General features: G+C 43.7%; 3 protein-coding genes and 1 long non-coding RNA gene across 5 annotated transcripts in view; 1 reads left to right on the forward strand and 3 right to left on the reverse strand.

Moving 5' to 3' along the window:
* The window catches only part of LOC116054954 (NACHT, LRR and PYD domains-containing protein 12-like), a 752,812-nt gene that overhangs the window by 637,581 nt on the left and 90,844 nt on the right, over positions 1-24,387 (reverse strand). The gene's annotated exons all lie outside the window — the stretch shown is intronic.
* LOC116038066 (NACHT, LRR and PYD domains-containing protein 3-like) overlaps positions 1-24,387 on the reverse strand; it is a 1,733,742-nt gene that overhangs the window by 607,865 nt on the left and 1,101,490 nt on the right. The gene's annotated exons all lie outside the window — the stretch shown is intronic.
* LOC116034665 (NACHT, LRR and PYD domains-containing protein 12-like) overlaps positions 1-24,387 on the reverse strand; it is a 575,637-nt gene that overhangs the window by 77,601 nt on the left and 473,649 nt on the right. The gene's annotated exons all lie outside the window — the stretch shown is intronic.
* LOC118495160 lies at positions 789-23,029 on the forward strand. Of its 2 annotated transcripts, none has more exons than XR_004897485.1 (3): positions 789-803; positions 11,802-11,808; positions 22,724-23,029. It is a non-coding gene; the product is annotated as an uncharacterized LOC118495160 (long non-coding RNA). The 2 variants fall into 2 exon arrangements; XR_004897486.1 differs by lacking the exons at positions 789-803; positions 11,802-11,808 and adding exons at positions 4,447-4,458; positions 5,155-5,159.

Here is a 24,387-nt window from a genome sequence, read left to right on the forward strand (position 1 = left end):
AAATACATTCAAATTAAAACAATAAATTTAGAGGAATAAACATGTTTTAATGCAGGGTTTTCAAGCTTTTTCAAATATGTTCCCCATTTGAATTGTGTTTTTAAGCCAAGTCCCCCCTGGCCAGCGATATATCTACCAAACAACAGCCATGGAACTAAAAAGCATTTAAATGCTGATGAAAAAAGGCAACAACAACTTAAAAAAACGTAAAAACTTGTAAAAGGTGGGTAGTGTTAAGAAATGAAAAGAGGACGTGATGGTTTGATTCCTGAGGACGAAGGAGAAAGGCTTGGTTCCAGTTGAAAGTTCAGCAAAAGGTTTAATGAACAACATGATGACAATGACAAGTCAAAAAGCAAATGTTCCACTGCAGCTGACAGTGGACTGATCTACGTTTCTCCCTGATGGAGTCACATCAAAACAGCCATGTGACATGACAACACAATACACTGCAAGCAGCGGACATACAGACATGCTTCCTGGTGAGATCCCAGTCTGGAGTCCTGAATCTTTCTCAGGATCACCCCTTTATCCTAAAGATGTTGAGGCTGTTTCCTCAAATGGCATCTCTCCTTATTGGTCAGATGTTCTCTCACCATCAGGTCTCCCCTCTGAGTTGTCAGGTTACTCCAGGTCAAGACTAGGGTCATTTATCAAGGTAGTGTCAATTCTATTCAACTTTACAGAGATAGGCCTTTCCTTTGTTCTAATCAGTCTGGCCCAGCAGGGAGGGGTTCCCCAAAAGGCAGAAGACCAAAGTTACCTTTCCTGTGGGGACAATGAGTCTTTCTGTCAGGGTTTTGGTATTTTGTGGTGTGTATTATTTTTGTAGTCGGTTTCTGTTCTGTATTGTGCTTGTTTCCTGTTTTATTTTGTAGTCTGTCTTGTCTCCCTTGTCTTGTCTAGCTTTCTTCCTGTCTTTGTTTGTTTCCCGCCTTTTTTGATTTGTTCCACCTGTTGTGTCACCTGCCTCTCGTTCCCTCGTTACCTTGTGTATTTAGCCTCTCTGTTTTCCCTTGTCTCTCGTTGGATCATTGTTTTGTGTCTGGTTTCTGTTCCTGTCAGTACGTCGTAGCCTGTTCAGTTGTTTCTGCCTGCTCCATTTTTGGACCGCCTTTGGTTTGCTCCTTTTTGTATTTAATAAATCCTCGTGCTCATTACTCCTTCGCCTGCTCTCTGCATTTGGGTCCACCATCCTCGCTAACCATGACAGAATGATCCAACCAACTATGGACCCAGCAGAATTCAAACCAGTTATTCACCCACTGGACTCGGATGGAGAACTGTTGATCGAGTTTTACCGCTCCCTTCATGAAGAGGACCCCGCCTTCGCTAGGCACCTTATGGAGGTGCGTTGGCAGGCCACAGCACGGGAGTTTCGCCTCCCCGTCTCCATGCCTGTTTTTTGTCCTGAGCCTGAGTTAACCTGTGTACCTGAGCGTAAGCTGACCTGTGTACCTGAGCCTGAGCTGACCTGTGTACCTGAGCCTGAGCTGACCTGTGTACCTGAGCCTGAGCTGACCTGTGTACCTGAGCCTGAGCTGACCGGTGTTTCTGAGCCTGAGCTGACCGGTGTTTCTGAGGCTGAACTGACGTGCAACCCTTCTGTTCCCGAGCTGACGTGCAACCCTTCTGTTCCCGGGCTGGCGTGCAGCTCTCCTGATCCCGGGTTGACGTGCAGCTCTCCTGATCCCGGGCGGACGTGCAGCTCTCCTGATCCCGGGCGGACGTGCAGCTCTCCTGACTCCGAGCTGACGGGCAGCTCTCCTGACTCCGGGCTGACGGGCAGCTCTCCTGACTCCGGGCTGACGGGCAGCTCTCCTGACTCCGGGCTGACGGGCAGCTCTCCTGACTCCGAGCTGGCGTGCAGCTCTCCTGACTCCGAGCTGGCGTGCAGCTTTCCTGACTCCAGGCTAGCTAGCTACTTCCCTGAACCCCGGCTAACAAGCAACTTCCCTGAGCCACAGCTAGCTAGCAACTCCCCTCTATCCCTGCTAGCTAGCAGCTCTCCTGACTCCAGGCTAGCTAGCAACTTCCCTGAACCCCGGCTAGCTAGCAACTTCCCTGAGCCACAGCTAGCTAGCAACTCCCCTCATTCCCTGCTAGCTAGCAGCTCTCCTGACTCCAGGCTAGCTAGCAGCTCTCCTGACTCCAGGCTAGCTAGCAGCTCTCCTGACTCCAGGCTAGCTAGCAACTTTCCTGAGCCCCGGCTAGCTAGCAACTTTCCTGAGCCCCGTCTAGCTAGCAACTTTCCTGAGCCCCGGCTAGCTAGCAACCTCCCTGAGCCACAGCTAGCTAGTAACTCCCCTGATTCCCTGCGAGCTAGCAAACCCCCTGAATTCTAGCTAGCTAGCAACCTTCCTGAGCCCAGGCTAGTTAGCAGCTCTTCTGAATCCAGGCTAGCTAGCAGCCTTCTTGAGCCCCGGCTAGCTAGCAGGCCCCCTAAATTCAGGCTAGCTAGCAACCCCCCTGAAACAAGGCTAGCTAGCAACCTCCCTGAGCCCCGGCTAGCTAGCAACCTTCCTAAATCCAGGCTAGCTAGCAAACCCCCTGAATCCAGGCTAGCTAGCAACTTTCTTGAGTCCCGGCTAGCTAGTAGCCTTCCTGAGCCCAGGCTAGCTAGCAGGCCCCCTAAATTCAGGCTAGCTAGCAGCCTCTCTGAGCCCCGGCTAGCTAGTAGCCTTCCTGAGCCCAGGCTAGTTAGCAGCTCTTCTGAATCCAGGCTAGCTAGCAGCCTTCTTGAGCCCCGGCTGGCTAGCAGCCCCCTTAAGCCCAAGCTAGCTAGCAGCCCTCCTGAGTCCAGGCTAGTTAGCACTCTCCCAGATCCCAGGCTTGCTAGCAGCCTTCCTAGTGTTCCCGAGTTTCCTAGTGTTCCCGAGTTTGCTAGAGTTCCCGAGTTTCCTAATGTTTCCGAGTTTCCTAGTGTCCCCAAGCTGCCCAGTTTCCCAGCACTGCGCGGCCTTCCAGAACCGCCGCTGACGTGCAGTCTTCAAGAGTCGTCGATGACCGCTCTTCAAGAATCTACGATGACCACTCTGCTAGAGTCTTCCAGTCGTCTAGAGTCTTTGATGACCGCTCTGCTAGAGTCCTCCAGTCGTCCAGAGTCTCCGATGACCGCTCTGCTAGAGTCTTCCAGTCGTCCAGAGTCTCCGATGACCGCTCTGCTAGAGTCTTCCAGTCGTCCAGACTCTTCGATGACCGCTCTGCTAGAGTCTTCCAGTCGTCCAGAGTCTTCGATGACCGCTCTGCTAGAGTCTTCCAGTCGTCCAGAGTCTTCGATGACCACTCTCCCAGAGTCCATGTCGACAGCTCTCCCAGAGTCCACGTCTACGGGCAAGCCAGAGGCCTTGCCGGTCTCCGGCGTCCAAGAGACTGCCCCTGAGACTTTGTTGGTCTCTGGAGTCCCAGAGACCTCCCTAGTGACTTTGCCTTTGTTCTGCCCCCATGAGACTTTGCCTGTGGCGGTCAGGCCGACTCCTGCCCCTCGTGTCCTGTCGGCGGTCAGGCCGACTCCTGCCCCTCGTGTCCTGTCGGCGGTCAGGCCGACTCCTGCCCCTCGTGTCCTGTCGGCGGTCAGGCCGACTCCTGCCCCTCGTGTCCTCTCGGCGGGCAGGCCAACTCCTGCTCCCCGTGTGTTGTCGGCGGTTCGGCCGACTCCTGCTCCCCGTGTTTTGTCGGTGGTCCGGCCGACTAATGCTCCAGTTACCCTGTCGGCGGAGTTGCCGACTCCTGACCCTGTTGTCTTGTTGTCTGTTACTGATCCTGTTACCTTGTTGGCAGACACTGACCTAGCTGACCCGTCGCCTGTCTCCAGCCCAGCTGACCCGTCGCCTGTCTCCAGCCCAGCTGCCCCTTCATCTGCTGAGCCTGTCTGGCCACCAGAGGGGATTCGCCTTCGCTGCCGGTCTTCAGAAGGAATTCGCCCTCGCAGACGGCCTCCAGAAGGATTCTGCTTTCGCTGTCGCCCTCCAGAGGGGTTTCGCCTTCGTCGCCGTCCTTCAGAGAGGCTTCGCCTTCGCCGCCAGTCATCTCGGTGCCCTCGACATCCTGTACGGCCACCAGAGAGATTCTGCCTTCGTCGCCGGTGGCCAGAAGGGTTCTGCCTTCGTCGCAGGCCGCCTGAAGGTTTCTGCCTTCGATTCTGCTCCCAGTCCCCTGTTGCCGAGGCCTCTCTGCCCCCTGTTGCCGAGGCCTCTCTGCCCCCTGTTGCCAGTGACTCTCTGCTCCTTGTTGCCGAGGCCTCTCTGTTCCCTGTTGCCGAGGCCTCTCTGTCCCTGTCCCGGGGCCTTCCTATTCCCTGTCCCGAGTGGTCTCTCCATTCCCTGGCCCCACTTGACTTGTTTGCTGACCTGTTTGGCCCTCCTCCGGTCCCCCTCCGCCCTCCCTGGGTTGTCTTTTTGTTCTGTTTTTGGGCCATCTGGGATCTGTCCCTTGTGGGGGGGTACTGTCAGGGTTTTGGTATTTTGTGGTGTGTATTATTTTTGTAGTCGGTTTCTGTTCTGTATTGTGCTTGTTTCCTGTTTTATTTTGTAGTCTGTCTTGTCTCCCTTGTCTTGTCTAGCTTTCTTCCTGTCTTTGTTTGTTTCCCGCCTTTTTTGATTTGTTCCACCTGTTGTGTCACCTGCCTCTCGTTCCCTCGTTACCTTGTGTATTTAGCCTCTCTGTTTTCCCTTGTCTCTCGTTGGATCATTGTTTTGTGTCTGGTTTCTGTTCCTGTCAGTACGTCGTAGCCTGTTCAGTTGTTTCTGCCTGCTCCATTTTTGGACCGCCTTTGGTTTGCTCCTTTTTGTATTTAATAAATCCTCGTGCTCATTACTCCTTCGCCTGCTCTCTGCATTTGGGTCCACCATCCTCGCTAACCATGACACTTTCTCCAGTATGCTAAATGTCAGACAAGACCTGATGATTCTTCTAGAAGCTTGAGAAGGTGTGAGCCAGTCCAATGTTGATTAAGGTAGTTATTTGATTAGATCTAGATGCAGGGAACATTATGTACATTTAAACCAAAAAGACATTGTTTTTTTGATAACATTAAGCATGGTTTTAACTTTTTTATCATCAACAGTAGAAAGAAGGAAGACAAACTTCAACAAAAGAAGCTGCCTACACCGTGTTATCCTCCTGCTAGCGTTAGCACCCAGGAGGCTGAAACAGGGCAGGTTTTTAACGTGCTTTTAGCCTCTTAACATGTTCAACATGTCATTCCAAGAGCCTCCCCATGTGAAGGGATTCCTTCTGAGTGAACACAGGGAATCTGACTGCAGGAGATGTGAAAGAATTGCATCAAAGTGGTGCTAATCCAGCTCTGTTTAGTTCCAGTGTTGATACTGCAAGGAGTGCTTAGGGACCGTCTACAAACTACAACACTGAAAAGAGTTGAAAAATATTTATTAATTTAATGATTAAATAAGGTAGTGTCTCCAAACTTACCTCAATTATAACTTGTCTCCTGCTAGTTGTACTACAGCACTGACTTCTAGAAAATAAGCATATGCCTACTTTAGAAAATATTTGTGTTGTATCTCTTTTGGGTGTTGTAGTTAGTAGACGGACCCTAAGCACTCGTCTTACTGCCGTCTCAACAACGGAACTAAACAGAGCTGAATTATCACAACTTTTATGCATTTCTTATGCATAACAATGTATGAAAATGATAGATCAATAAGTTGTTTTCTGTATTTCATACTCATACTAGTACCACACAGGCAGTCCCATGATTGATTCACACGCTCTCTCTGACAGACGTCAGAATTAAGAATGAGAGTGTTTGGATGTTTTAATGCATATAAAGTATGTTCTTTAGTTTGGATATGAGGCACTAATTTAGATTCATTGCAAGAATGAAGACGCGAACATAAAGATTGCGTCATTCACGTGCATATTAAGTAGCCACGTTGGTATGTTTTGGTCTTATAATACACCCATAGATGCTCCAGCAGAGGATGGTTTGGTGTGTGTGTGTGTGTGTGTGTGTGTGTGTGTGTGTGTGTGTGTGTGTGTGTGTGTGTGTGTGTGTGTGTATATTCTGCCTCTTCTTCTCTACGGCTTTTGAAGTTACGGTAAAGACAACACACAATGTTCTCACCAAAACAATAAAATTGACTCCAGATATTTGTCCACAATATAAAGCAGATATTTAATGTTCCAAAAATGACAATAACTCATTTCCAACCCAAATGGAGTTAGTCTTTTGTCTTAGCACGGCAGTATAGACAAACTAAAAATCCATTCATTCTCTGGCTGCAGCCTGGAGCCTCCCATCTCATGCCCTCTCACCTTGCTGATAAGATATTGTATTTGCAGCAATTTCCCAGTGAAGTGTGAAAACAATATAGAATATAAAAATAAAAAGGAGTCTTGGAAAGAGTGTAACAGGTTTATTTTTTATTCTTGTGTGTGCAGATCCTCGTTATCCCTCCTCAGGAAATCCTGCCCTTATTTGGCAGAAATGGCTGCAGCATCCAGGGTGGAGATCTTCAGAATACCCCCCCCCTCCTTCCTCCTCCAACGTAACCTGTGGCCGTAGAACTGAAGCATCCTCACCTTTCTCTATCATACAGTGGTCAGATTTAGACTCAAACAGCCGTCGTCCAGTTTCAAAGCCCAACAGTCAGTTTCACCACAACTCCTTTACTAGGTGTCCTACAACACTTTTTATGGACACCCTGCAGCCAATCAGAAGCCAGTATTCACCCAGACCGTGGTATACAACTTTATTTTCGATATGTTTAGTTTGGACAGCTTTAAATGTGTCCCAATGATTAAATACGGGAGAGTTAGACTCCATGTAGGAAGCAGAGAACTTCTTTTATTTGAACGAGGGTTACATTTCCTTCTTCGTGGGACTCTACGCTGGGCAGGGAGACGACAGTTCGTTTTCTGACGGCCGGAGAAAGGAAATCAACTTCAGCTGTTTGATCAGGTCGTCACCGACATGGACGTCTATCTTCCACGTCGACAACAGAGACACGGGAACACCGCCGTTAAAGAAGACACAGCAACGTTGAGAAAGGGGACTACAAGTTTAAAAAGATTCAGAAACAACCACAACTTGTAGACAGCAACAGTAACGTCACAAAACAGGAACCAAAACGCCCAAAACTTCAACAGAAGAAAGACAAACGAAGCATGAGAAACTGGTGAGACTGTTGGATCCTCCATTTCCCATCATGCACCTCCCCCTCTGTGCTGCTGAGTCTCTCCACCAGATGGACACAAATCTCTTTAAACTGATTTCAGATGTTGATTTCATCAGAGTTCAACCTTTAAACATCCACAGCTTCCAATAAAGACAACAAAAGAACATTTATATATCACATATTTAAATATATCATTCATCAACTTACAACTATTACATCCTCTCAGCTGTAGTCTACATCAGTCATCATTTCTACACATCTTAATCCTAAATTAGGTTCACTTCATCTCAATCACTTTGAATTTACCAGAAATTCACAAAAGAAGTTCAACTAGAGTTAGAGTTGATGTTACACACAACTGTCTGTCTGCCTGCCTCTCTCTTCTTCTTCTCTCTTCTTCTTCTCTCTCTCTCAACTGTCTGGTTCTCTGACAGGAGGAGACTCTCCGTCCTCCAGAGGACTCAGAGACACTGAGGAACCAGGAGACCTGAACAAGAACCCAGGATAGAGAGTCTGAGTGAATGTGGTGTTGAAGGTGTGGAGGAGGATCAGTGAGTCAGAGGAGACTGAGTAGAAGGACAGAGAGCCAGCAGGACAGTCCACATACACTGCTACTCTGTTAGAGACAGAGGAGGAGGAGATGGATGTTGTGATGTTATTGTGACAGACAGAGTAATCATCATCAGAGCAGATCAGACTCCAGGACTGATCATTACATCCAAATCTACAGTCTCTACTGACTCCTCTCCTGCTGATTCCTCTGTAACTCACTGATATATCAACCTCTCCTCTCCTCTCAACCTCCCAGTAACAGCGACCAGTCAGACCATCTCTACACAGCAGCTGATACCAGCAGTCAAACCTCTCTGGATGATCAGGATATGGCTGATCCTCCTTCACTAATGTCACCTTCCTGTTGTTGTCAGACAGTTTGAGTTTTCTGTTCACTGTGTTTGTGTCCAGTGTGAGTTCACAGGAATCTGACGGAGAGAAGGAGACACAACACAGCTGCAGTTATTAACCAATCAGCACGTAGATGATGACATCAGAGGGTTGGATGAGTGATGTCACAGTTTGATGAATGAAATTAAAAACAGACTTACATTTCCTCAGACCTGGTGTCAAATATCTGACTCCAGCAGGCTCCACCCTGAAAGGAGGAGGGGGGGGGGGCATTACATCACTCTCACACACACAGCTTCATCCTCATCACATGTAGGGCTGGAATTTACTCATTTATATTCATATTTGGGCTGTCAACCAATTACAATATGGAATCAGTTTAATTTCCTTTAAAGAGTCCAATCATAAGAGAAAGAGAGAGAGAGAGAGAGAGAGAGAGAGAGAGAGAGAGAGAGAGAGAGACAGAGAGAGAGAGAGAGAGACAGGCAGAGAGGGAGAGAGACAGACAGAGAGAGAGACAGAGAGAGAGAGAGAGAGAGAGAGAGAAAGAGAGAGAGAGAGAGAGAGAGAGAGAGAGAGAAAGAGAGAGAGAGACAGAGAAAGAGAAAGAGGGAGAGAGAGACAGAGACAGAAACTTCTACAGTAGTACAAATAGGTTATGTACTCATAAAATGATGGATTGGAAAGTTTGTAAGTACACCAGGAGTTTATTTAAATAAGACTTGCCTGCTGGCTTCTGCTCTCTGCTGCTACCGGCAGTAAGACGAGTGCTTAGGGACGTCTACAAATTACAACACCGACAGCTAACTCTGCTAACACAACAGCTAACTCTGCTAACACAACAGCTAACTCTGCTAACACAACAGCTAATTATGCTGACACAACAGCTAACTCGGCTAACACAACACTTAACTCTACTAACACCTAAGCTAACTCCTCTAACACAACAGCCAACTCTGCTAACAACACAGCTAATTATGCTAACACAGCAGCTAACTCTGCTAACACGACAGCTAACTCTGGTAACACGACAGCTAATTATGCTAACACGACAGCTAACTCCGTTAACAAAACAGCTAACTCGGCTAACCCCATATGTAACTCTGCTAACACTATATCTAACTCGGCTAACACCTAAGCTAACTCCTCTAACACAACAGCTAATTATGCTAACACAACAGCTAACTCTGCTAACAAAATAGCTAATTATGCTAACACAACAGCCAACTCCTCTAACACAACAGCTAACTCTGCTAACACCATATCTAACTCTGCTAACACTATATCTAACTCGGCTAACACAACACTTAACTCTGCTAACACCTAAGCTATCTCCTCTCACACAACAGCTAACTCTGCTAACACAACAGCTAACTCTGCTAACACGACAGCTAACTCTGTTAACAAAACAGCTACCTCGGCTAACACAACAGCTAACTCTGGTAACACCACAGGTAACTACTCTAACACAACAGCCAATTATGCTAACACAACAGCTAACTCTGCTAACACCATATTTAACTCTGCTAACACTATATCTAACTCTGCTAACACTACAGATAACTCTGCAAACACAACAGCTAACTCTGCTAACAAAACAGCTAACTCGGCTAACACAACACTTAACTCAGCCAACACCTAATCTAACTCCTCTAACACCTAATCTAACTACTCTAACACCTAAGCTAACTACTCTAACACAACAGCTAACTCTGCTAACACGACAGCTAACTCTGCTAACACGACAGCTAACTCTGCTAACACGACAGCTAACTACTCTAACACAACTGCCAATTATGCTAACACAACAGCTAACTCTGCTAACACCATATTTAACTCTGCTAACACTATATCTAACTCTGCTAACACAACAGCTAACTCTGCTAACACAACAGCTAACTCTGCTAACACAACAGCTAACTCTGCTAACACAACAGCAAACTCTGCTAACACAACAGCTAACTCCGCTAACACAACAGCTAACTCCTCTAACACAACAGCTAACTCCTCTAACACAACAGCTAACTCTGATAACAAAACAGCTATCTCTGGTAACAAAACAGCTAATTATGCTAACACAACAGCTAACTCCTCTAACACAACAGCTAACTCTGGTAACACTATATCTAACTCCTCTAACACAACAGCTAACTCTGCTAACACGACAGCTAACTCCGTTAACAAAACAGCTAACACAACAGCTAACTTTGCTAACACCATAGCTAACTACTCTAACACAAAAGCCAACTCTGCTAATACAACAGCCATTTATGCTAACACAACAGCTAGCTCTGCTAACACCACAGCTAACTCTGCTAACACCACAGCTAACTCTGCTAACACAACAGCTAGAAACCAAGGCTAGCCTGTGCTAACTTAACATAGCGTGCTAAGTAGCTGCAGAGGGAGCAGCAGAGCGTCAGTTAGGAACAGAAACAGGCCAAGAAAGCTTACAAACACAAAAAACTCAGAGAAAACCCAGAGGCTTTGACTGCAGACATATGCCACACAGGAGGAATTAGTAGCCTACTACTGTACACGGACAGTACTGATGCGTGGCATAAAGCTATCTGTGCCCACTATGACCATCAAAAGCAGAGAGACATATGCAGTAGGAGACAGATTCATCGAAGATGAAGACGAGGACATCCCACCTCTCACTGTCAATGTCTACCACAATGGGACCATCATGTTTCAAGGCAATGAGGCCAGTTTCAGCTCTGTCCTAAAGGACTTCAATACCATCAAAGCTCTGGCAGGTGAGCCATGGACAGAGAGCTCACTGCATAAGAGAGGAGCTGCACCTGAGAGAGCAAACCATCCTCAGCCTCCAGGAGCAGCTCCACAGTCTGAGAGCCTGCCAACACCAACCACAACCCTCCATCACCATCAACAGCCCCCCTCAACCTGAACCACAGCCATCCACCTCCACCCTAACTAACACCAGACCATCACAACAACCTGCAGTAATGCCCACCCCCTCCCCCACCAACCCACATACAGAGGCCACTACCAACAAGCCTAAAACATCTGGAGAGCAAAAGAAAACCAGTGATGCTGAGATTATTGTCCTCATAGATTCTAATGGGAAATTTGTGAATGAGGACCAGCTTTTCCCCGGACAAAAAGTCACCAAATTCCAATGTCCCAGGACTGACAATGCCCTCCAGCTGCTCACTGAGCCCATCCTGGGTCAGCCTAGCCACATTATTATCCACACAGGTACTAATGACCTGACCTAATGAATAGGAACTAAGAGACAAACTCCGGGCACTAAAACCCAACAAGCCAGTGGGCTCGATAGCATCATGAACGAGATGCTGAAATACACCAGCCCACAATTCGACCGTTCTGAAACTCTTTAATTTGATTCTGAGTGTAGGTTACTTCCCTGACATCTGGAATCGTGGTCTCATCACACCAATATACAAATCTGGAGAACACAAACACAATGTCGTGAGTAAAAGTCAACTTGGATTTGTACCAAAACACCGAACTTCAGATCATATTTACACCCTACACACCCTGATAGACAAACATGTTCACCAAAACAATAACAAAATCTTTGCATGTTTCATAGATTTCAAAAAGGCATTCGACTCGATTTGGCACAGTGGTCTATTCTACAAAGTTATTGAATCTGGTGTAGGGGGTAAAACATATGACATCATTAAATCAATGTACACTAACAATAAGTGCAGTATTAAAATTGGCAACAAAAGAACAAGATTCTTCTGTCAGAAGCGTGGAGTGAGACAGGGCTGCTGTTTGAGTCCCACTCTATTCATCATCTATATTAACCAGCTGGCCACCATCCTAGAGACATTTTATGCAATAAAAAGTCAAATCTACATTAAAAACCCGATTAGAATCTGGCTCAAATTATTATAATCTGTAATAGAACCAATCCTCCTCTATGGTAGTGAGGTGTGGGGTCCTATTTCCTACCATAATTCGGCCCATTTGGACAAAAACCCAGTTGAAATCCTGCATCTAGAGTTCTGTAAAAGCATCTTACAGGTACACAGAAAAACCACCAACAACGCCTGCAGAGCTGAGTTAGGCCAATTCCCATTATTCATCAAAATTCAAAAACGTGCAATCAAATATTGGCTACATCTAAAAAACAGTGACCCCCACTCCTATCAGCAGAAAGCCCGGCAATACCAAGAGCTGAACAAAGAGAAGAGTCCCCTCACTCAGCTGGTCCTGATGCTCAGTTCACTTCCTGACCCTGTTCTGCCTCAGGACCAGTCTGGGAACCAACCAATCAGAGTGAACCAAATTATAACACAACAGAAACTAAACTACATCACCAACTGGAACACACAAACAAAAGCACAAAGCAAAATGCAGTGCTATCTGTCCCTAAAGAGAGAGTACAGTGTGGCAGACTACCTGACCACAGTTACTGATATCAAACTAAGAACTACGTTGACCAAGTACAGACTCAGTGAGCACAACCTGGCCATCGAGACAGGCCGCTACAAACAATCATGGCTCCCCAAAGAGGAGCGCTTCTGCCAGCTGTGCAAGAGAGACAAAGTCGAGACAGAGCTGCACTTCCTGACAGAATGCAAAGAACTGCAGCCAGTCCCAACTAAATATTTCCCCAAATTCAAACACAAACACCTGACATTTGACCAAATAACCAACATGACGAGAGCTGGGTGGTATTTCAGAAAGCAGGTTTAGTGAAAACTCTGAGTTTGTTAACCCTGAGATGAGGGAAACTCTGGGTTTTCTGTTTCAGAAAGAGAGGTAACTTCAGAGTCAGTTACTATGGTAACTTCACCTCAGAATCAGTTACTATGGTAACTGAGCCTGTAAACCTAACCTGGTCGGGAGCAGGTTTTCTTCAAGAAACCTCAAGTTTCTCTCAGTCTCCTCCCTCTGACTCAGCCCTCTCTCATTTCCTCATTCATTCTTTCAGTCTGTATCAGGTGCATTTTAGCGCAGTTTGTTATCGGCATAAATAAAAAAAATATGTCTCAGCATATGTTATTAACCGTGTTAGGCAGACTATAAAACATTTTATTTCTCAAAACAGGCATTTCCTTTTGTCTACAATCCCATTGATGAAGAAGCTGCTTTACTTCACAGAGTTAAACATACGTCGGGAGATGATATTGAGCCCCGACAGTTTAATTTTAAGATAACTTCCTATTTGAGCGGTATCGTTTTTCTTCCCAGTCGATCAGTTATGTAGCCTAGTCTACATAACCTTATCCTTCCTCATATCACTAACTTCACCCATCTACGCTTTTACATCCCAGCAGATTATTTGTGTCGCATTACGTTTTTTTGCAAACGGCATTTGTCTTGACATCATTGGTGATGCGGAGCATTGTAGTAAAGCCACTGTAGCAAAGCGCCGTCAGAAGAGTGAAGAGTGACTCGCTCTGAAACGTGTTTTAAACGTTTTTAAAAGGAGTTCTACAGGATTGCAGGTGAATGATGTAAACCCTTTGACATAAAAGATTATGGATTATAATTCAGAATGGGATTAGTAGGCCTAAGACTTTTTCGTCCGCAGGATTGCACCTAAATGAAATAGATTATAGGTTCAATACCATTTCACCAGTAATATTAGGCTATCCTTATGATTAAATATGATATACAATATATTGGAATATACACATTTACTCTAGCAGCAATTTTCTCCCACGCAAATTCTCTCTCTTTTGCAGCAGCCGCTGTGTTGCTTTTTTTTTTTAACTCGCTGTTTGTGCGCATGAGTATTTCCGCCGACCCGTTTGTTTGTGGTTGTTACCATGGTGAATCGTAGTACCATGGTTCCATTCATGCTGCTTTTTTATTGTGGTGGTGCACGCACGTAACCCTACTCTGAGTTGACTGAACCAACTCATATCAGCTGTTCTGGAACCGAAAACTTAGAGTTTCCATCTCAGGGTAAATCAACTCAGAGTTCAGGGTTAAACCTCAGCGTAAACCTCCTTCCTAAAATACCACCCTGCAGTCTAGCAGCAGAATATGTCTTTACCTGCCACACTTTGAGGAACAGTGAGTGACAACGCCCCCCCCCCCCACACACACACACACACACACACACACACAACTGTAATATTCTTGTTTTCATGTTGTTGCTGATATCCATCAGTTTTGTTCATATTGTTACATTATCTTCACATGAGAGAGAGAGAGACAGAGAGAGAGACAGACAGAGAGAGAGAGACAGAGACAGAGAGAGAGACAGAGAGAGAGACAGAGAGAGAGACAGAGACAGAGACAGAGAGACAGAGAGAGAGAGAGAGAGAGAGAGAGCTGATAGTGAGCATGTACAGAGATGTGAATAACCTGATTTCTCTGTGTGCCATGTAGCCTAAACATCACAGGATAATCCTCATAACTGGAGTATTCATGTCCATGTAAACACATATGATACAAACAACATGCTAGATCCGTGGGTTCAGTGACAGCGATTTTGTATAGTGTATTTTACACCTGGGCCTTCAGTACTATCCTACAGCATCAAATCACCTTTGAATAACCTCACCATGACACTAGGACATTACCGTGTGGAATAACGTGATTTAACACAAGGCTCAACACCTAGAGACACCTAATACACTACAGCAGAGACATGAACACACGCTGACTGAAGCATCACTTTCACGCAGTATGACAGGATGCTGCATCACATATAGTCAAAATGAATAGAATTACCAAAGAAACCAAAACAAACCCACAACAACCGGTCATATCAGTGGCGTAACGAGCCAACACCGGGTCCTTAAACAGGATTATCAAGGCGGCCCCCTACTACAGCACGTGATGACGGCGCAATGTCCACGAGTAGGCTACCATGAATAGGACAGGATAGGATCATAGAAACACAGCATATAAGAGATGAGATGACAAAATCAGGAGTAGCCTACGCACACCACAACAACAAAAAAACACTGGTGAATGCACACCATAACACATGAAAAAACACACAAGGGCAGTCCCTCTAGGACTTTGCGGCCTTTTTTGAGATTGTTGCGGCCCAAAATGCCTGATTTCACCTGAGCTTTTATAAAAGTTGCGATGTCTTTTGTTTGTTTGTTTGTTACAATGAAGTTGCGAGAAACAGTGAAAATTGCAAAATAAAGTTGCGATTTCTTTTGTATAGTTCTTTAAAAATAAAAAGGAAACTTGTTTTGGGAAGAATAATTATTACTATTAATTAATTACTCTGGGCTGAGATTTCCTAGACCTTACCAAATTTTGGTATAATATGAAAATGGCTGGTGGATTTAAGACAAAAAATAATAATTTATTGAATGAATCAAATATGAACATATCTGTCACTGTCAGTGGCTTGTTGATCTTTACATTGTTAGTTAATTTCCTCCTGGCCTGGCCCACACATTCATACGGTTTGATAAAGTACTTATTGGACTTTAACTTATCATTGCACTTACAATAATGAGGGTGGCTGTCCTCAATTTAGGTCATTGTGTACGTCTCATCTGTGGTTTTTCCTGCATCCACCGTGTGTGATTGTGTGTGTGTGTGTGTGTGTGTGTGTGTGTGTGTGCGCGCGCATCAGTCGCGGGGGGAACGAAGCAGCCCCGCCCGCTGCAAAGAGCCGACAGGATTGAAACAGCAGCAGCTTTCAGCGACTTTATAGTGAAAAATTGTTACAGCGTACATTGATGTTAAAATGTAAACAGGTTGGCAGGACGGTCTGAAATGTTTTGGACGGTCCTTCGCTGTACGTCTTGTTGGTAAATGTGAGATGTTCGAGTCACACAGGTCTCTCGTCTACGGTCTCGTTTTCATATCAAAAACAAGGAAATTAATTTTACCCGTTCTCACTCCCGCTTGGTCACTGGCTGTCAGAGTGCACGTGGGACTGCTGGGATTGTCGCGAATAATGAAAATGTGATAGGGGGTTCCGGCTGTCAATCAATATCTTCCAGTCACGCGGGCCCTGATTGGTCCGGGCCCTTAAGCACCACATACCCTGCTTACCGATAGTTACGCGTCTGGGTTATTTTTACTCATACGGTGACCACAAAGAAATCCAAAAGACATATGACACAATCAGTGATCAACAGGCCTCGCCACAAATTCGAGCCAAGCAGCGGGGGCTTAACACACACGTCACCACGCACACACAAAGGCACATCGGTCACTGACACTGCTCAGATCTTTAACACATAAAGCAAGCAGTAATAGCTAGTAAAAACATTTCACTAAAAAATTTAAAAATGTAAATGAACTTGCAGCGTAAACAATATTGAAAATACATATTTTCTTTATTTTAGGCCTTCATTTATAAAAAATATAATTTTCTGATTCTGACAATCTCTTGGCCAGCAGAGAAGGCCTTGCTGGACCTGACGGCCCACCTCTGACCTACAGATCGAGTCCTAACACTGAATATTCTGATTAATAGTGGATGGCTTGTGGGTGAAATAACATAGCACACAGCAGAATAGACTATGTGCACATTTACACATTGTTATCAATAGATGTGTCTCATAGAAAAAAAATGTACGCACTGTGCCTACAGTATTACGGCTGCCAGCGCCACTGTCACACTATCATTTACAGAGACCCAACAATTCCCCCAAGAGCGAGCATTTGGTGCAACAGTGGACCTTTCTCTGTAGAGAAACATGAACATTACATCACTCTAACACACACATGTATATATTGTGTTTGCACCACAGGGACTAGGAAAGAGCGTTTTGAGGGAGTTTTTGAACTGAGAACCGGTACTCTCCCAGTACCGGCAACTGACATTTTAAACCTCTAGCTAACTAGTCTGCTGAAATAGTAATGCTTCATCCACACACTCTTCTCAAAGCGTAGAAAGCACATTGATTTGTGCTAAGCTAGTCAGTGTTTGTACCTGAGAGTGTCCAGTCTCCAGTTTGGATCCTCCAGTCCCGCTGACAGCAGCTTCATTCCTGAGTCGCCTGGATGATTGTAGTTCAGTTCCAGCTCTCTCAGATGGGAGGGGTTGGACCTCAGAGCTGAGGCCAGAGAAGAACAGCCTTCCTCTGAGATCAGACAGCCTGACAGACTGCAAACACACAGAACAACACACAGGAACCCTCTGTCAACACGTGGAGCCATGTGTTAGTTTTATGTTTGTTTGTTGTCCAGGTACATTTTGGGTCAGATTTAGAATGCACCTTTAAAATCATCTGTTCTATTTAACTATTTAACAACAAAAGTAAACAATGAAAAATCCTCATGGAAAGTAACTCTGAGTCTAGGAATTAATAATGATATAATGAATAACTACTGACCAAGTTTATCGTATCAGCAGACACAAAGCAGCTGTTTTATCAACTAAAGTTAGTCAGATTTTAAATGGTCATCAGTTGAATGGGTTAATGAATCCTGACCTGAGAGTCTCCAGTGTGCAGTGTGGACTCTTCAGTCCATCAGAGATCAGCTTCCCTCCTGAATCCTGCAGATCGTTGTTACTCAAGTCCAGCTCTCTCAGACTAGAGGACTGGGAGCTGAGAACTGAGGACAGAGCTTCACAGATTCTTTCTGACAGGTTACAGCCACTCAGTCTGGAGAGACAATAGGAAGGACACAAGTTATTTATATTTAGCTCCTGTTGAAATATGAAGACGACAGATAACAATTGTGTTTAAATGTTAAGTCTGGACTTTTGGTGATAGAGAATGTAAAATCCTTATTCTAAACAAGTTGGAAACATGATAACTAATTGTGACTGAATGAGGAGTGATAAGGAGGAGAGATTTCTAAATTGCTAAATTTTAAATCCTGACATGTGAAGGGGGGTTTAAATTGACTAAAGCTTAAAGTTTAGAGTAATGTCATAGAAGAAGACAAATAACGATTGTGTTTATATGTTGAGTCTGGACTTTTGGTGATACAGCATATGAAATCCCTTCTCAGCATGTTTAAATATCTGCTGCTCTACTTTCAGCAACTTGGAAACGTGATAATTAATCGTGACTGAATTAAGCAATATTACAGGAGACAGTTTGATTTAACGTCATTATTGGCATGACAAGGTGTGCTGTCATGCTAATTTGAGTATTTTCTAAATGTCTAGCTGACCAATCAGGTTGTCTGGTGGGATCTACATCTTGTATAATCAGAAATAAACAAATGTCCATTAATCAAAGTCACATAATATTAAAATATAAATTATTTGAGGATCTCAGCCACAGTTCAAATTTCATTCTTCATGAAGTGATTCTAAATCAGAATAAAATAATTTGGAAACATTCACATTTTTGGAATGTTTCCGAAGTATTTTTCAATACTGTTTTTTTTCAAAGATTATTGTTCTTGATCTGACCTGAGAGTCTCCAGTGTGCAGTTTGGACTCTTCAGTCCAACAGAGATCATCTTCCCTCCTGAATCCTGCAGTTCGTTGTTACTCAGGTCCAGCTGACTCAGACTAGAGGACTGGGAGCTGAGAACTGAGGACAGAGCTTCACAGCTTCTCTCTGACAAGTTGCAGCCACTCAGTCTGGAGAGACAACAGGAAGGACACAAGTTATTTATATTTAACTCCCGTTGAAAGATAGAGTATTTAATGTTGAATAAATCACACTTACAGAGCATTGTTGGAGGGACGGTAATGAAGAAGACATAACGATTGTGTTTAAATGTTAAGTCTGGACTTTTGGTGATAGAGAATGTAAAATCCATTTTCTACACAATTTGGAAACAGAATTACTAATTGTGACTGAATGAGGAGTAAAAAGACATCCAGTATTCAAATTCACATAAGATTAAAAAAAAAAAAAAAAAGTGCCATAGCCACATTTCTTACTTTGTGCTTTACATCATATTATAAATAAGAACAAAATTCTTTGGAAACATTAAAAGATTTCCGAATTGCTAAATTTTAAATCCTGACATGAGAAGGGCGGTTTAAATTGAATAAAGCTTAAAGTTTAGAGAAATGTCATAGAAGAAGACACATAACGATTGTGTTTATATGTTGAGTCTGGAATTTGTGGTGATACAGTATATGAAATCCCTTCTCAGCATGTTTTAAATATCTGCTGCTCTACTCTAAACAAGTTGGAAACATGATAATTAATTGTGACTGAATTAAGTAATATTACACCAGAGGGTTTGATTTAACATCATTATTGGCATGACAGGGTGTGCTGTCATGCTAATTTGAGTATGTTCTAAATATCTAGCTGACCTCTTAGGTTGTCTGTTCGGATGTACTTCTTATATAATCAGAAATAAACAAACGTCCATTAATCAAAGTGACCTAATATTAAAATATAAATTATTTGTGGATCTCAGCCACAGTTCATATTTCATTCATTATGAAGTGATTCTGAATCAGAATAAAAACTTTGAAACTTCCATTTTTTGATGTTTCCAAAGTATTTTCCAATACTGTTTTTTTCAAAGATTGTTCTTGATCTGACCTGAGAGTCTCCAGTGTGCAGTTTGGACTCTTCAGTCCAACAGAGATCAGCTTCACTCCTGAATCTGGCAGTTTGTTGTTACTCAGGTCCAGCTCTCTCAGACTAGAGGACTGGGAGCTGAGAACTGAGGACAGAGCTTCACAGCTTCTCTCTGACAGGTTGCAGCCACTCAGTCTGGAGAGACAACAGGAAGGACACAAGTTATTTATATTTAACTCCTGTTGAAATATAGTAGAGTATTTAATGTTGAATAAATCACACTTACAGAGCTTTGTTGGAGGGACGGTAATGAAGAAGACAGATAACGATCTTGTTTAAATGTTAAGTCTGGAATTTTGGTGATAGAGAATGTATAATCCATTTTCTACACAACTTGGAAACATGATAACTAATTGTGACTGAATGAGGAGTCAAAAGACATCCAGTATTCAAATTCACATAAGATTTAAAAAAAAAGCCATAGCCACATTTCATACTTTGTGCTTTGCAACATATTATAAATAAGAACAAAATTCTTTGGAAACATTAAAAGATTTCCGAATTGCTAAATTTTAAATCCTGACAAGAGAAGGGCGGTTTAAATTGAATAAAGCTTAAAGTTTAGAGAAATGTTATAGAAGACAAACAACGATTGTGTTTATATGTTGAGTCTGGAATTTTGGTGATACAGTATATGAAATCCCTTCTCAGCATTTTTAAATATCTGCTGCTCTACTCTAAACAAGTTGGAAACATGATAATTAATTGTGACTGAATTAAGCAATATTACACCAGAGGGTTTGATTTAACATCATTATTGGCATGACAGGGTGTGCTGTCATGCTAATTTGAGTATGTTCTAAATGTCTAGCTGACCTATGAGGTTGTCTGGTCGGATCTACTTCTTATATAATCAGAAATAAACAAACGTCCATTAATCAAAGTCACCTAATATTAAAATGTAAATTATTTGTGGATCTCAGCCACAGTTCATATTTCATTCTTTATGAAGTGATTCTGAATCAGAATAACATACTTTGGAAACATTCACATTTTTTGAATGTTTCCAAAGTATTTTCCAATACTGTTTTTTTCAAAGATTATTGTTCTTGATCTGACCTGAGAGTCTCCAGTGTGCAGTTTGGACTCTTCAGTCCAACAGAGATCAGCTTCACTCCTGAATCTGGCAGTTTGTTGTTACTCAGGTCCAGCTGACTCAGACTAGAGGACTGGTAGCTGAGAACTGAGGACAGAGCTTCACAGCTTCTCTCTGACAGGTTGCAGCCACTCAGTCTGGAGAGACAACAGGAAGGACACAAGTTATTTATATTTAACTCCCGTTGAAATATAGTAGAGTATTTAATGATGAATAAATCACACTTACAGAGCTTTGTTGAAGGGACGGTAATGAAGAAGACAGATAACGATTGTGTTTAAATGTTAAGTCTGGACTTTTGGTGATAGAGAATGTAAAATCCATTTTCTACACAAGTTAGAAACATGATAACTAATTGTGACTGAATGAGGAGTAAAAAGACATCCAGTATTCAAATTCACATAAGATTAAAAAAAAAAAAAAGCCATAGCCACATTTCATACTTTGTGCTTTACAACATATTATGAATAAGAACAAAATTCTTTTGAAACATTAAAAGATTTCCGAATTGCTAAATTTTAAATCCTGACAAGAGAAGGGCGGTTTAAATTGAATAAGGCTTAAAGTTTAGAGTAATGTTATAGAAGACAAACAACGATTGTGTTTATATGTTGAGTCTGGAATTTTGGTGATACAGTATATGAAATCCCTTCTCAGCATGTTTAAATATCTGCTGCTCTACTCTAAACAAGTTGGAAACATGATAATTAATTGTGACTGAATTAAGCAATATTACACCAGAGGGTTTGATTTAACTTCATTATTGGCACAACAGGGTGTGCTGTCATGCTAATTTGAGTATGTTCTAAATGTCTAGCTGACCAATCAGGTTGTCTGGTCGGATCTACTTCTTGTATAATCAGAAATAAACAAACGTCCATTAATTAAAGTCACCTAATATTAAAATATAAATTATTTGTGGATCTCAGCCACAGTTCGTATTTCATTCTTTATGAAGTGATTCTGAATCAGAATGAAATACTTTGGAAACATTAAAATTTTTTTGAATGTTTCCGAAGTATTTTCCAATACTGTTTTTTTCAAAGATTATTGTTCTTGATCTGACCTGAGAGTCTTTCCAGTGTGCAGTGTGGACTCTTCAGTCCATCAGAGATCAGCTTCACTCCTGAATCTGGCAGGTTGTTGTTACTCAGGTCCAGCTCTCTCAGACTAGAGGACTGGGAGGTGAGAACTGAGGACAGAGCTTCACAGCTTCTCTCTGACAGGTTACAGCCACTCAGTCTGGAGAGACAACAGGAAGGAAACAAGTTATTTATATTTAACTCCCGTTGAAAGATAGCAGAGTATTTATTGATGAATGAATCCCACTTACAGAGCTTTGTTGGAGGTTTTGACCACTGGCAGCAGCCTCAGAAGAGCCTCCTCTGATGCAGAGTATTTCTTCAGGTCAAACACGTCCAGATCTTTTTCTGATGACAGTAAGATGAAGACCAGAGCTGACCACTGAGCAGGAGATAGTTTATCTGTGGAGAGTCTTCCTGATCGCAGGGACTGTTGGATCTCCTCCACTAGAGAACGATCATTCAGTTCATTCAGACAGTGGAACAGATTGATGCTTCTCTCTGCAGACAGATCCTCACTGATCTTCATCTTGATGTACTTGACTGTTTTCTGATTGATCTCTGAGCTACTTCCTGTCTGTGTCATCAGGCCTCGTAGGAGATTCTGATTGGTCTGCAGTGAAAGACCCAGGAGGAAGCGAAGGAACAAGTCCAGGTGTCCATTTGGACTCTGTAAGGCTTCGTCCACAGCACTCTGAAGGAGACATTTTACTTTAGGTTTGACTCTGAAGACTTTAGGCTGCCGGGAGGTTGTTTGTTCTTCTGACAGCAGGTTGACTCCAGAGTTGATGAATGTCAGATGAACATGAAGAGCAGCCAGAAACTCCTGAACACTTAGATGGACGAAGCAGAACACCTTGTCCTGGTACAGTCCTCTCTCCTCTTTAAAGATCTGTGTGAACACTCCTGAGTACACTGAGGCTGATCTGATATCGATGCCACACTCTGTCAGGTCTGATTCATAGAAGATCAAGTTGCCTTTCTGCAGCTGCTCAAAAGCCAGTTTCCCCAGAGACCGAATCATCTTCTTCGTCTCTTTATTCCAGTTTGAATTGATCCCAGCTCCTCCACCGTATTTGATGTTCTTCAGTTTGGAGTGAACCACCAGGAAGTGGATGTACATCTCAGTCAGGGTCTTGGGCAGCTCTCCTCCCTCTCTGGTCTTCAACATGTCCTCCAGAACTGTAGCAGTGATCCAGCAGAAGACTGGGATGTGGCACATGATGTGGATGCTTCGTGATGTCTTGATGTGGGAGATGATTCTGCTTGACTGCTTCTTGTCTCTGTATCTATTACTGAAGTATTCCTCCTTCTGTTGGTCAGTGAACCCTCTGACCTCTGTCACCATGTCAAAACACTCAGGAGGGATCTGATTGGCTGCTGCAGGTCGTGTAGTTACCCAGAGGCGAGCAGAGGGAAGCAGTTTCCCCCTGATGAGGTTTGTCAGCAGCACACCCACTGAGGTAGACTCTGTAACATCAGTCAGGACCTCAGTGTTGTGGAAGTCTAGAGGAAGTCGACACTCATCCAGACCGTCAAAGATGAACACAACCTGGAACTCTTCAAACCTGCAGATTCCTGCTTCTTTGGTTTCACTAAAGAAGTGATCAACAAGTTCCACCAAGCTGTACTTTTTCTCTTTCAGCACGTTCAGCTCTCTGAAAGTGAATGGAAATGTGAACTGGATGTCCTGGTTAACTTTGCCTTCAGCCCAGTCCAGAGTGAACTTCTGTGTTAAGACTGTTTTCCCGATGCCAGCCACTCCCTTAGTCATCACTGTTCTGATTGGTTCCTCTCTTCCAAGTGGGGCTTTAAAGATGTCTTCTCGTCTGATTGTTGTTTCTGGTCTGTCTGGTTTCCTGGATGCGGTTTCAATTTGCCTGACCTCATGTTCATCATTGACCTCTGCAGTCCCTCCCTCCATGATGTAGATCTCTGTGAACATCTGATTCAGAAGGGTTGGGTTTCCTGCTTTAGCAATCCCCTCAAACACACACTGGAACTTCTTGTTTAGGTTAGTCTTGAGTTTACGTTTACAAACTCCAGCAGAACTTCCTGAATGAATACATAATAAAAAAGATCATTAAGTAATTTTGTAAAGAAAACAGGAACATATTTTGGTCCATCTCTGGAGACATTAGTAAATGTCACATTAGTCCTGCAAGTTAAATCTTTAGAGAAATCCTCTTACTGCTCTGCAGACGGTCAGCCAGCTCGTCCTGCTTCATTGTCCTCAGGAAGTGCAGTGTGATCTTCAGAAATGCCTCTCTGCTGCTCCTTTGCTCCTCATCCTCCCTCTGACTCTCTAAGCATTCTGGGTAATCTGGACTCAGAACCTTCTGGATCTTCTTCAGCTCATTCTTCACAAAAGTGCAGATGTTCTCCTCCAGCAGCTGGAACAGAGGATTATATGAATGACAATCCACTGGTCTGAAAAGTGCAGCATTGAGATAAATGTGAACAGAATAGATGTAAAAGTAGTTGTTGTACATGTACAGACCATAAATATGGAGTCCAGGTGTGTTTGATGCTGCTGGGTAGACTGACCACTGGGAACCTCTGAGCTCTCCTGGTCCACCCTGTGGAGGAATCAGGAAGAAGTAGCTCACATCATGTCTGTCCACACAAGGATCTGGTCAGGTGACACAAACACTTACCAAGGGTCGCTGGCTCTCCAGGAGGGATGTGCAGACGAAGTTACCCTGGAAGGGGCACTCTGAGGCGCA

Source organism: Sander lucioperca, chromosome 5, assembly GCF_008315115.2.
Source record: "Sander lucioperca isolate FBNREF2018 chromosome 5, SLUC_FBN_1.2, whole genome shotgun sequence".
NCBI lineage: Eukaryota > Metazoa > Chordata > Actinopteri > Perciformes > Percidae > Sander > Sander lucioperca.